A 12,760-nucleotide genomic window follows, 5' to 3' on the forward strand; every position below is an offset into this window, starting at 1 on the left:
CGCTTGTGAGTAGGATAAAATGACAGCTGAATAGGCTTTGCGCTCAGCGTCTTGAATAGCCAAGAGGATGGCTGCATCCTCTGCCACGCATGCCGAGGTGTTTTTGAAGGATGCTCTTATGTTATTCTTAGATATAGAGACTATGGTGAAGGTGTCTGAGCTGGTTTGACTGGCATCCGTATAATACACTCCCGGTCCCATGTCAAAACGTTTGTGAAGAGTCTTTTGTGAGACTCTTGCTCTGCGTCGTCCAGGATGGTACTTGAGGTGCATGGTTTGGGGAATTGGAGCCAACCCGATGTGCGATCGAGCATTGCCGTCTATCTGTGCTGTTTCCTCTCCGCAATACTGAAGTATCAGGGGAAAGCCTAACCTTTCCAATACATCACTGCCCTGAGTTGAAGAACGAAGTCGTTCTTTTTGAGCCTATAACATCGTAACTGTGTATTTGTCAAAAGTGTTGTGCTAGATCCAGTCCTCCGAATCTCTGTGCTAGCGCATTGGGGGATACCAAGGGCGGCTTCGAAGGCCTTTCTTATTAGTGTTTGCCTGTGTGATCTCTTGGTTTGTCAAGGCCTGATACGGAAGGGCGTATGTGATGCGGCTAATTACGAATGCGTAGAACCAAGCTGATGGTCATTCTCGCAGTTGGGCCGTTTCTGCTTCTTTCCACTCTCCGTATCATTCTGGCGACGTTTCCTGTAACCCCCTTTAGTTTTTGCAAGGTGTAGGATGTTCCAGCGTTTTGGTGTACCTACATCGCCAATATTCTGAGTGTCTCCACTTCACGAATTGGCGCCCCGTCAAGAATCAAAGTGATTGGTACTAAGTCTTTCTTTTTTGCGTATTTCGCGCGCACCCGAATAAATTACGATTTTTCTGGTGCGCGTGCCATGTCCGCCGCCCTCGCGTGTGCCATGACTGCGTCTACAGCCTTTTGAAGAGTTTCTTGCTTGTCCGCATATGACCCCTGGTGAGCCCATAACGTGATGTCATCGGCATATATCGCGCAGCCGAGATTCGGTTGTTTATCTACCTCCAGGACTAGCGTTCTCATCCACATATAAATAGCAGTGGAGAGTGTATAGCTCCCTGAGGTGTGCCTCTGTCAAGACAGTTGAAGGTGTCGGACCTAGTGGAGCCTAATCCCATTGTGGTCGCGCGGTCTCTGAGGAACGAAATCACCTAGTTACAAATTCGTGTTCCGCAGTTCACCGCTTCCAGTCCCTCCAGAATAGTGTGGTGGGAGATGCTGTCGAAGGCCTTTCGGATATCCAATGCCAGTCGAAAGTTATCGTCTGACCCTCTGTTGGGCTATAGGACCTGGTACATTAGTAGCAGAAAAACGTCCTGCCCCGACACGTGGGGTCGGAAACCGTACATGTTGGAGGGGAACATGTTGTGTAGCTCTATGTGGTTTGAGAGCCAGACCTGCACAACCTTTTCAAAGAGTTTCCCCACGCACGACGTTAGGGAAATGGGTCGAAAGTTGTCGATGTTACGAGGCTTACCCGGTTGCCCAGCAAGAAGCTTCTATATTAGGATCATTGTTTTGAGCACAGCTATATCGAATCAGAGGAGTAGCCGGCGCCATCTTACAGACACCAACATCTCCTAAAATACAGGAATAAACAAGTTACCTTCTTTACTATCTGAACGAAGTGAATGATGGTCACTGATTCACAGTCCATTTGGTTCACTGATTAAATTACACCTCCCACTTCATACGTCGGGAAATGTCTTTTAGCGTTGGAGTGAACAACAACACGCCAATTGAGACGTATAAAGCCAGCGCAGGCTGTAAGGAACGCCCTGCAGAGGTGCCGACATGCAACGTTTTCTCAGCCAGCCGCAGCTGCGAGCATGGCGAGCTTCCCCGAAGAGACCATGAAAACCTTTACCACCTGCCACGGTGGCTCGTTTTGTAGGGATGACGATGTGCCGCGTCAGCATCCCCTCGGCGCCGCTATGACTAAACGCGATCGGCGGACCAAACTATTCTGAGTGAAATTGCCAACGCCTTCACGGTTCGATTTAAGCAGGGGGAATTCCTGGAAGCAGATGCTTTGCGGTGCCTTCTCATGAGCCTTTGAAGACGCCAGACAATGGACAGCTGAGGCCGCCGCTGTACGAGGTCAGCTCGGGGATTAAGAGGCGCCAGCTTGGGTCAAGCACCGTGAGCATGAGAACCCACTCTCCTCGACGTGGTCAGTAAAACCTGTGTGGAAGTGTGTGTAACCCTCCCCCTAAAAGGCGGCTTGACTACGATGAGGTTGGACGCGACGAATCTGCGGTGAACTGCTGTTTTTCCCTCACCTAGGGATCTAGGGAAGACAGAGTGTTTATAAACAGCTCGAGAAGCAGTGTGCTTGGACCTTCGTCTTTCCGGCTCCGTCTGGGAGTCAGGCTAGACTGTCGAAATGTATCTCATGCTCTAATGTAAATAAGTACATAAATCCTGCACTCCTAGTTCTTGATGAGAGCAAGTTCCTCCCTACAACCACGTCCGAAGCGTGGGTGAGCTGGACGATGGCATGGGCCCGCTACCACATAGTTCATGCCCGACTACAAACCTTACAACTGGTTGCCAGTAGTGGGATCGGCTTACAACTCTTACAACTGGCGCCAGCGGTGGGATTGACCTCTTAAAACCCGTACGCCTATTTCTTCCCAAGTTCCTCTCTACGACGCCAACTCTCACAAGGCACGCAAAGTTTTCCGCTCCAAAGTGATCCACGCTATCGTCAGAACAGTTCTTCGTGCTTTTCGTCTCCTCACCACATCTGTGTGGAAGATCCCGTGCTAAATCTACTCGGTATGTCACCGGGGCCAAACCAGCAGAATGAAGCAAATAAGCAACTCCCGGCGATTGTAATGCAATCAGGATCGAGTCGTGTTATGAACCGACATAAAACCCTTGCCATGACTGATATTGTATGTTCAGAGCATTGTTTTTGACTGCACCAAGTCACTGCGTCACTCTACCGCCTCACTGCTTTTGATAAAGCCCGCAAAGCCGACCCATTTTTTATTATGCTGCTACGGGCACAATAAAGTGACGCCACATCGCATGATAAAGCGGTCTGTCCAGCCCCGGCTGCTGAAGAGATTCTGCACCCAATCGGGATCTACGCGAAGCTGCAATCGGAGTAAGCTAGCGGGAGAGGTAAGTGCGACGGCAGCTCCATTTTAAGCCACACGTGTGCCTAACACAGAGGTTGGAGAGAGAGCCGTGCTTCATGATGGCATATGGCGCGTGAGAGAAATTGAACCAATAATTAGACACCGGTTATTTCGGTCGGCATTGTCATTTAAAATGGAATGAAAGATAGAAATAGATATTTGTTTACAGAAAACCAGAGGGGTCCTGAAATGTAGATAGATGGAACAAAACCATTGTGACGATTCCTTTCAACTTTCCAGTGTAACCATGTGCTGTAAAGTTTAGGACTACCAGTGTAACGAAAGCGATTACTTTATTTTTGAATCAATTGCTTCGGCTTTTCCTTGAATTGATGTCCGCCTGAGTACATAATTATTCTGTATAGCGACGCACAATTCAAGTAAATTCTGAATTCGGTATGCTTGCGTAAACTTGTATTAGCAAACTATATAAAGTTAGAAAATATGTCTGTACTACGCAAATCTGCCGCCTAAATTTAAAAAAAAACTTATTTATGCTGGAACTGAGAAATGTGTCTCCTGTCGTAGCGAATGTGGTGCGTGTAGCCCTTGCTTCTCTGCTGCTCCTGTCTTATGGACCTAGGTTCCTAGTCAGATGGGTCGCTGTCATGTTTTGCGTCCACGTAACGACAGTGGTGCGATGTCAAATAAATCAATAAATAAATTGACGAATGAACAAATGAAAGTCTCAAAGCCACACACTGGTTATCAGGGAAGTCATAGTGCGTACGGGGGCTCCGTAATCATTTCGACCACCTAGGGTTTCATTATAGGTGCGCCTAAATCTAAGTATACCAGCTTTTTTGCATTCTACTTCCATCGGAATGCGGCAACAGCAACCAGAAATCGAACCCGCAACCTGGTTCATAGCAGCAAGACGTCCCAGCAATGGTGCCACTGCTGTGGGTAATTTAGTCTGACGTGTATAAATGCACTGTGCCATTTAAAAAAAAACGCATGCTTAAACAGTGCAGGACAAATTTTAAGTAGAACACCAGTACATTTAGACGCACAACTTCGAAATGCATATCCAGTCACTGGTGAGAGCTACGGAATTTTAGCTGAACTGGCTTTGCGAACTGACAGACTTGAACTGTAGTAAACGCATTGCGATCTCATGGACTCCAGCTCGCAAATCTCAATATGCTGCCTTAAGTGAATGTTCAAAAAGTTAGTGAAGCTTTGCTATTAACTCAGTTATGCATTTCAATTCCTAGTGCAAGTATCGCCAACCTCTCTGAGTAATCAGGTTGAAGGAATAAAACTATAGCGGTCTGCCATCAGGCGAGATTAATATGTCGGGTGACTAGAAAAAAAAAATGTTTTTTTTAATGCTAAGTACGCCTTCCGTCTGAAACCACTGCATGAGCGACCAGTGGTGTGAACGCAGTGGTAAGCTACCGAATTACTGATCCCAGAAAGAAACGTGTTATTCGTTCCCACACTGTGATCGATCAGTGATGGTGTAAAAACTTCAACCGAGGAAACATTTACGTAACTTAGCCCAGCAATGCCCACAGAGCGTTGTTTAAAACAATTTAACTTTAGCCCCATGAACATGAGAGGGAAGAAATAAGGACGAATGAAGGGCACCTGTCTGGGTCGCAGCTTGTTAAAGCTGCAATTTTTGCCGCCGTGACCATATTACCTTTTGGAGTTGTTTGCGACACTGTTGAGCTTACGTTGGCAGCTGTAGTTGTCAGTGAATGCGTGACGCATACGAGGGTAATAAAAAAAAAGAAAAATTCAAGCGTCAGAGGAGCTAGCTGTTCGGTGGACATCGGAGCTATTGCATTCGAGGTGTATGCAATGAGGCTCGCGCCTTGCGACAGCGCAATAAATGAGGTTCAGTTGCGAGCCGTAAGCTTGTTTGGCTTCGTCTGCTACGTTAACAAAATCCACCATTCAAAGCACTGACACTGCAGACCCGCTGCAGCAACGGCTGCTCATCGCACGACTGCGTAACCGACAGCCACGTTTCAAAGGACGCACAAAAGAGAAGACGGCAGTTGAACGAGATTTCCGCAAATATTAGAGAGCGATTGGGGCCATCATTTATTCGCGCAGAATTGCCACCTCACTGCAAGTACGCATAGCATTCATGTTATCCTCCTTAACAACAGGAATGGAAGCCGCGAAAGAGACGATGCTTAGACTAAACTAGAGTGCAAGTTTTAGATAGCCATGATTATGAAATCAGTCAAAACACCAAACTTATTTCTTCTCTATCGCTCAGTCATCCCGAAAGTAGAGCAACTTGAGCCAGACCTATAAATGTCAAGAGGCGAGAGCTGCCGCTTCTTGACAAGAACGTAATAGTATTTTTTTTCGACGTGAGGGGATGGCGAATACCTTCGCAAGAGACCAAGGAGAGAAATTTCTTTGATGCCGCCAGGAAATCTCCGAAATCCTGTATTTTATTCTTTTTTACCTTTGCCAACATTTGCTTATATCAGCTTTTTTTTTATATTTCCTCCATCTTCCAACATCTCTCTCTCTCTCTCTGTCTACCGGGCGCATTGAAATAAAAACGCTTCATTTGTTCTCTTTTTGGAGGCGACATTTTTCGCCTCCCTGTCACTTTTATTCCAGGCCCGTCCACTGCGTTTCCATATAGTGCGGTGAGCGCTCCTCCTAGCTTAGTGACTAGCGACGTGACTGGGTTACCGCGATATTTTCTTTACGAACAAACGCAGTGAATATACCTTTGTTGCTCTTGATCATATGAAACACTCAATCTTCTAGGTGCTACGTTTTCAGCCATGCTGAGCAGTCTGCTTCTGCTGCCGTTGTTGTTGCTGTGCACAACCATATAACAGCATGAAAGGTTCGAGTTACAGCTATCCCGCGGCGGTGGATGCCCATTGCCGATTTTGCGTGGTGCGGTCAATCTTACTAAAAGCATACAGCCGAGCTCGGCGCTCTCACTTTTAACCAATACCGTTCAAAACTGTTTTCCTCTTATTTTTTAGTCAACTACCAGAACGCACAAAAAGGGTACGTCACCTAACACCACCTGCGCTTTCATGTTCTGGCATTTTGTTCGTTTTGCTCGTGAATACGGACGACTCTTTACTTCTGGAGCACGTCTTTATTTTCAAGGTCAGAAAAAGCTTTTGCCTTCATCTCTCGTTTCGCTTTCTGCTCACGGCTGCGGAACCGCCAGCGATTTCATATGCGGCTGCGCTACAATATTAAACACAGTTGGCGCACTTCCCGCTTTCATGCCTTGCAATATTTTTTATACTATATGTGCATGTAGGAGACATTGCCATCATGAGTGATGCCCGCTACTAATTTTCTCCTAGGTAAACAACACAACAATGATAGGCTGGCTCAGAGAAACACACAGACAGACGTGATGGGGTAAAAAGTAAAATGCAGATAGAAAATGAGTCAGAACGCGCTAACGCATATTCAGACAAAGTTCAAAGCAGCCCGTTGAACGTCAAAACACAGAGAACTTGCTCAGGAAATATGCAATGTCACTTAGGGTTATAGAGCAGTTGCTTGCAGTTAAGTTGTACTTGAAGGAAGCCCAGTCTACATTACACGATATGAAAGGTTACACCACTGTTTGCATGAAGATGAAGATCAAGGGGTGCTTCGCAGAATGCTTACGCTGCAGCACAGTGGTATTTCTTCAAAACACAAATCATGCAGAGCATGTTATATCACAATTCTAAAATTTTTGGAAGCGTCAAGAATTGCGGATATCTCTCTATTTTACCTCCTCTGTTAGCCCATTCCATCTGGTTAAAGTTACGTTAGATTAGGAATGAAATGTTTGCGACCAGCCTGCCACACCTCAGAACCGCAAAAGCTTCAGAACACGGTGGATGTGGCATACTCCTCTTGCACATTTTAACCACTAGACGTTGTTTCGCTTTGTGTGCATACACTGATGCTAACTCCGGCTACACTGCATTAATCTGTATGGTTCACGTCTGGGCTCACCTGTTGCGGTTTCGTTTTGTTTTCCTTGAAGCTTCTGAATTACAAAAAAAAAGCTAATGAGCTGACAAGTTACAAAGCAGCGATCATTTCTCGCCCAGTAGCCCGTGCGCCCGAGCACGCTTGCCGTGTTTTGTAGCTCTATCAGCATTGTGCTCCGATTACAGAGGCGCGAAGCAGGCATGCCGCTTACCGCCGCAGTTACCGCGCACTGAAAAAGTGACTTCCATTAGCGGCATCAGACTTATGGTTTCAAGAAGTGCTGACGCTTTCCTTGGTTTCTCATTATGAGCTGTTTCTCCTGGCGTGTGGGTGCAAACTTTTTTTTTCTTGTTTTTCTTCTTTTCGGATATCGTTTAAGTACACTGACCTAGTGGTCGAACTGTAAACTTGCACACGAACGGCGAGTCTGCGGAACGTTGCGGAGATTTCGGCGGCGGACATCAACTGCGTATGGCAGTGTTCAAAACTGCAAGTGTCTCAACTGAAGGGGCTGCATGTACCCATCGATTGCACCCATCGGCTGTACCCATCGGCTGTACCCATCGCCTGCACCCATCGCCTGTACCCATTTTTGTATACATAGCATTGCGCAAGGCGTAACATAGCTGTTGGGACGCACCGACTGACGTTGTTGCAAGAAATAGCTACATTTTTCATATCTGTGTCACGCTCAGTGCTTGAACCGTTTTCTTCCGAAATGGTAACCGCTTTTATTTCTTGTCGTTGAGGATCGGGTACAGTTCCGGACAAAATTCAGGGTCGGCTACAGTCTTCTGGCTCCATTCTGGCTAAGCCGAATTCGAACAGCTTATACCCCATAGCCTGCCAGACACTTTAACTATGATGGTGCAGTATACCATCTTATCTTATTTTACAGCGAAAGCTGCATATGACTAACCTTCTGTAATTTTTTCGGTGTCCGGCAACAGAAACGGACTTAGCGATTTCTAACAAACCCATACGGGTGCAGTGCGGTGGCGCAGATGTCAAAATGCGGAACAGATTAGAACAGTCGTGGTGAACAGTAGCATGACGTCAAGGTTATCGCAGTATATAAGCAGGAAAGGTATCAGCGCTAAAAGCAGCTGCGTTATCGATGGGGCGGACATGTATAGTTCATACACCCGAAGAACAACATGTGTACGAGGAGCGCCGGAGGGAACAGCAACGAGAATGTAAACTGCGCTGGAGCAAAACGACCAACGACAAAGAACGTTCCTGCGATTGTGAACGAAAACGACGATCACGAGACCAGGAACCTCCAAAAGAGTAACGACGCCAGGCTCGCAAGACAAAAAATGACAACCATTCCACTCTGTGAAGATGGAATGGCAACGAAAGCACTTTGTTTTCGTCTCTGGCGCAGTACGTTCGCTGTTTTTTTAGATGTCAGGACGGGACGCCCGGCTTAAGTTTTGTCTTTTTATGCCCTTTTATTAAAAACAACGATGCTCCCCTTGCCGACATACTCATCTTTTCCTCATGCTGGTGACGAATTATAAGTGACCTGCGCACGCGCGATGAAGTGATATGCAGTGCTGTTATGTCAGCAAAGGGAAATGCCAGTGCAGGAAGTACCCAAGAGACCAGATAGGTGTAATTAGAAGAGAAGGCAACTTGGGTAATAACCAGAAGAACGACATATGGTCTACCGAAATATTGCCCACTTATTACTCAAAATTACTGAACTTCTGTAACAAGATGCTGAATATTTATAAAAGAACAGACCCCAAAAAACGCACCGTCCTACATACATTCCTTGCGCCCTTTGCCCTTCTTGTTCAATGTTTCCTACGAACCATCACTGGGCGTATTTAGAGAAGAGGTGCATACATACAATAAGGGCATAAAATCTATATTCTTTCGCTGTAATGAATACATACATACATACATACATACATACATACATACATACATACATACATACATACATACATACATACATACATACATACATACATACATACATACATGCATGCATGCATGCATACATACATACATACATACATACATACATACATACATACATACATACATACATACATACATACATACATACATACATACATACATACATACATGTTTTCATTAAACAGCGCAGAATCATGAAGCCTTGTAGCACAGTGAATTGGAGAATTCCGACGGGAAAATCACAGATAAGAGAAAACGTGCCGAGGGCTATCTTGTGTGCCAGGCCTGATAATACAATCAGATGAGACGATGGAAATACATTTTTTCCAACAGTGTACTCGTGCTCATGCCGATAATTTTAAGCAAGAAAAAAATAAACTTAAAATGCCCAAAGACTGAAGAAGAAGAATGGTTATTGCAAAAAGGCATGTAATATGACTGTGGCAGTATTTGTACCAATAGTCAATAAAGCTAGATGGGGATCTATTAAAAAAAGTAGAGTAAGTACAAAAAATCAATTAGTGATTACCATATTATTACGAAAAGTACAGCATCAATGTGGTGGCTTGTAGCTCACGAAAGAATAAATTGGTTGAGCGGTGGTGGAACATTTGAGAGCCATTTAATCAAGCAAGGTAAATTATTCCAAATTCTTGCGCCGACAAAGGATATTGTTCGACGGCCATAAACATAGCGGACTATAGGCAGATACTGTTTGCCTTCAAAGATTGAGCAGAATGTGTTAATCTGCCAAACGCTCCTAATAATCTAAAATCCAATAACCTGAGTAAATTTGATCACCTATGTCGCATAGAATATACTCTAGGAATTGTGCGCTTGCTTAACCAAGTTTTCCAGGACTGTTCTCTATAGTTTTCTTAGACCCAGTTGTACAGAATCAACGTGCACATAAATCAAGACACATACTCCACGTTCTATGCATTATAAGTGTGTACTTACAAGCCGATTATATGTGTGTATTAACTATTGCGAAACACTTAAAGATGCATACGTGAGACGCATGAACGCTTCTGGTCCTTTCGGCTTTCATTTATTCGTCGAAGCTCGCGTCTCGAGATCACTCTGTGTCACAAATTTTTCAAAGAAACGTGGTTCAATGAACATGCGAAGACTTCGCTCCTATGTAGAATTGACCGATCCTTCAGTTGTCATCCAACCAAAAGTTTGATTACGTTCGACATACTTCTCTATCGCTTAGGCTTAGATGTAGCCTGCACGCTTCACTTCTTGTGCTGCATCATCAAAAGACGAGCGCCCCACGTTGTAGTTGCTGTGACAACTATGTTGCCTCAGTGGCGCACATTATTATAAAGTGTACTCCATATGACCAACAGCATATTCGCCTGCATGATCGATTGCACATCCTTGACAGACGTCCTCTCACAGTGAGCAAAGTGCTTGGACCGTAATCATAACCAGATAAGCAGAGGCGTGAAGTGCCCTTGGCGATTTTTTAGTGGAGACTAGGAGTAATCTAATAGGCACACATGCACTATTAAATTCTGTGCGCTCCTATGTACAAAGCTTTCGTGGTGTTGCACTTGTGACGTCGTTATTGGAAGTGACGCCATCCATAATGTCAACCTTGTTTTCACCAACTGCCTTATTCTTGGCGTATGCTTAAGCACCGTTACTAGACTAGGTTCAGTTTTCAAACTCCCGAGACTGCGTGGACGCATCACCGATCATCGCATCTCGTGGCGCCGCTGTCGCACTTTGCTCGGTCAGCACGGTGCGGACGGGACAACGAAGCACTGCCAGTTGTTTATCTGTTTTGGCGCGTTGTATTCATGCGTTGTATTTGCTGGAGTCGCGGTGCATGTTTGTGACACTCTTGTGCGTTTTAAATGCTGTGTGCGTTTTGAAGAGTTTACGGGCCGTATCATCCAATGCTCCATTCCTGCAGCGAGAACCTACTTTGAACGTGCAAGTCTTCCCACAAGCGAGCAAAGCTCACGTACGTTTCAACATTGCATTTGTGAATGTGGTGCTCTGATGAAAGAAATAGTGCTAGCTTCCTTTTTTTTCCTCCCGAAATGAAGTGCTGGGAGTGTGTATATACCGTGTGCCCCAGATAACTTCAGCAAGAGTTTTAAAATATGCGAATGCCGCGTAGCTAGGCACAACCAAGGTAATGTTGTTTGCCGTCGCTTGGAGATATTCAAATTATGTTTTAATCCGCATAGTTAGGCAATTCGTAATTAAATAATTATTTCTTAATTAATCCTAATTCGCCTAGTTAGATAATCCATTGCCACCACCAAAGGTCGAGGCTGCAACTCTCACCAACCACCGTGGGTTCGAGTGCCTTAATTAACTATATATTATTTACTTCGCCTTAATTACCACGAAAGTGAGTGGGTTCCACTCCTACGAATGCTCATGGGTTCGAGTATCGTAATGAACTCTATCGTAATTAAACATGTGCCTTAATTATCTCTACCTTGATTAACTTCGCCTTAATGAACACCAAAGGTCGTGTGTTGTACTACCATTAAAGTCATGGCTTCGAGGGCCTTAACTACATCTTAGAAAGTGGGCCTTAATTAACATCGCCCTAATTGACACCAAGGATCACGGGTTCGAAAGGTTCCCCCAATAGTCGTGGGTTCGAGTGCCTCAACGCTATTTTAATTAACTGTCCCTTAATTCGCCTAATTCACTCTGCCTTAATCCACGCTGCCTTAACTCGCGTCGTGAACTGCCTCGATTGAATTGCTTGGGCTCCCGTGACTTTTTTGGACCATCGTCTGGTTGCGCTAACATCGCCTCATAAGCCGTACCATGCGTTCGCACTAATAATTAATTAGTACTAAGCAGCAACTGCTGATTACAACTACTAATCAGCTACTTACAGCTACTCATCAGCAACAGCTGATTAATAGAGCCCAGTGGACGGCCGGGGCTGCTGCGGCCTTGGACTAAGGACTAAGGGCAGCGCAGCAGCATTTTCACGTTCAAGTTTTTTAGTCAACCTCCTAAACGCGAGTTGCGAAGTCGGAGGACCCGAACGCCTTCGCCAACGCAGAGCTGCGCCCGCGTAGAGCTACCTGCGGTGCTCCCGCCTTCTGGCGGCAAACCAAGACACGGGGACACCCGCGATGTACGGCGCCCTACGGAAAGTTTAACAACTGAATCTAGTGTAGTAACGTTGTGCTTAGGTGTCGGTGAGTGCCGGGGTTTGGGACTCTTAATTATTAGTCATTTATAAAGCACTTTTGTGCTGTCGACACTCTTCTTTTACTGGGATAACAAGGAATAGCGCACAAACACATCACTACCAAGTCAGGAACTACGTGATCACACAACGTCACCCTCCTCGGCTACAGTACTTCCTGTCGTGACCTCTGAAATACACACACTGTCACTGGTCTCATATTCTGTATGGAACGCAGTTCCTTGTAGAAATTGCCAAACGCTAATGTTACGCGATAGTGATGTGATCAGCGCGTCCAGTCCCGAAGCGGACGTTGGTGGATTAGCCAGGTTTTAACGTGACAGCGTTAAGGAGCTCGTGTCGCAGAAAAGAAGGTGTCGTCGGCATCGCCGGCGTTCACTGTGAGCGAAAAATGGCGGAAGGAAATTAATAAATAAAAACAACTTGCAAGATGGGCTGGGTGGGAATTGTACGAGGGTCTCCGGAGTGTGAGACGGAGACGCTAGCACTCAACCATGAGTTCGATGGTTC

The sequence above is a fragment of the Dermacentor albipictus genome, chromosome 1 (genome assembly GCF_038994185.2).
Source record: "Dermacentor albipictus isolate Rhodes 1998 colony chromosome 1, USDA_Dalb.pri_finalv2, whole genome shotgun sequence".
Classification (NCBI taxonomy): domain Eukaryota; kingdom Metazoa; phylum Arthropoda; class Arachnida; order Ixodida; family Ixodidae; genus Dermacentor; species Dermacentor albipictus.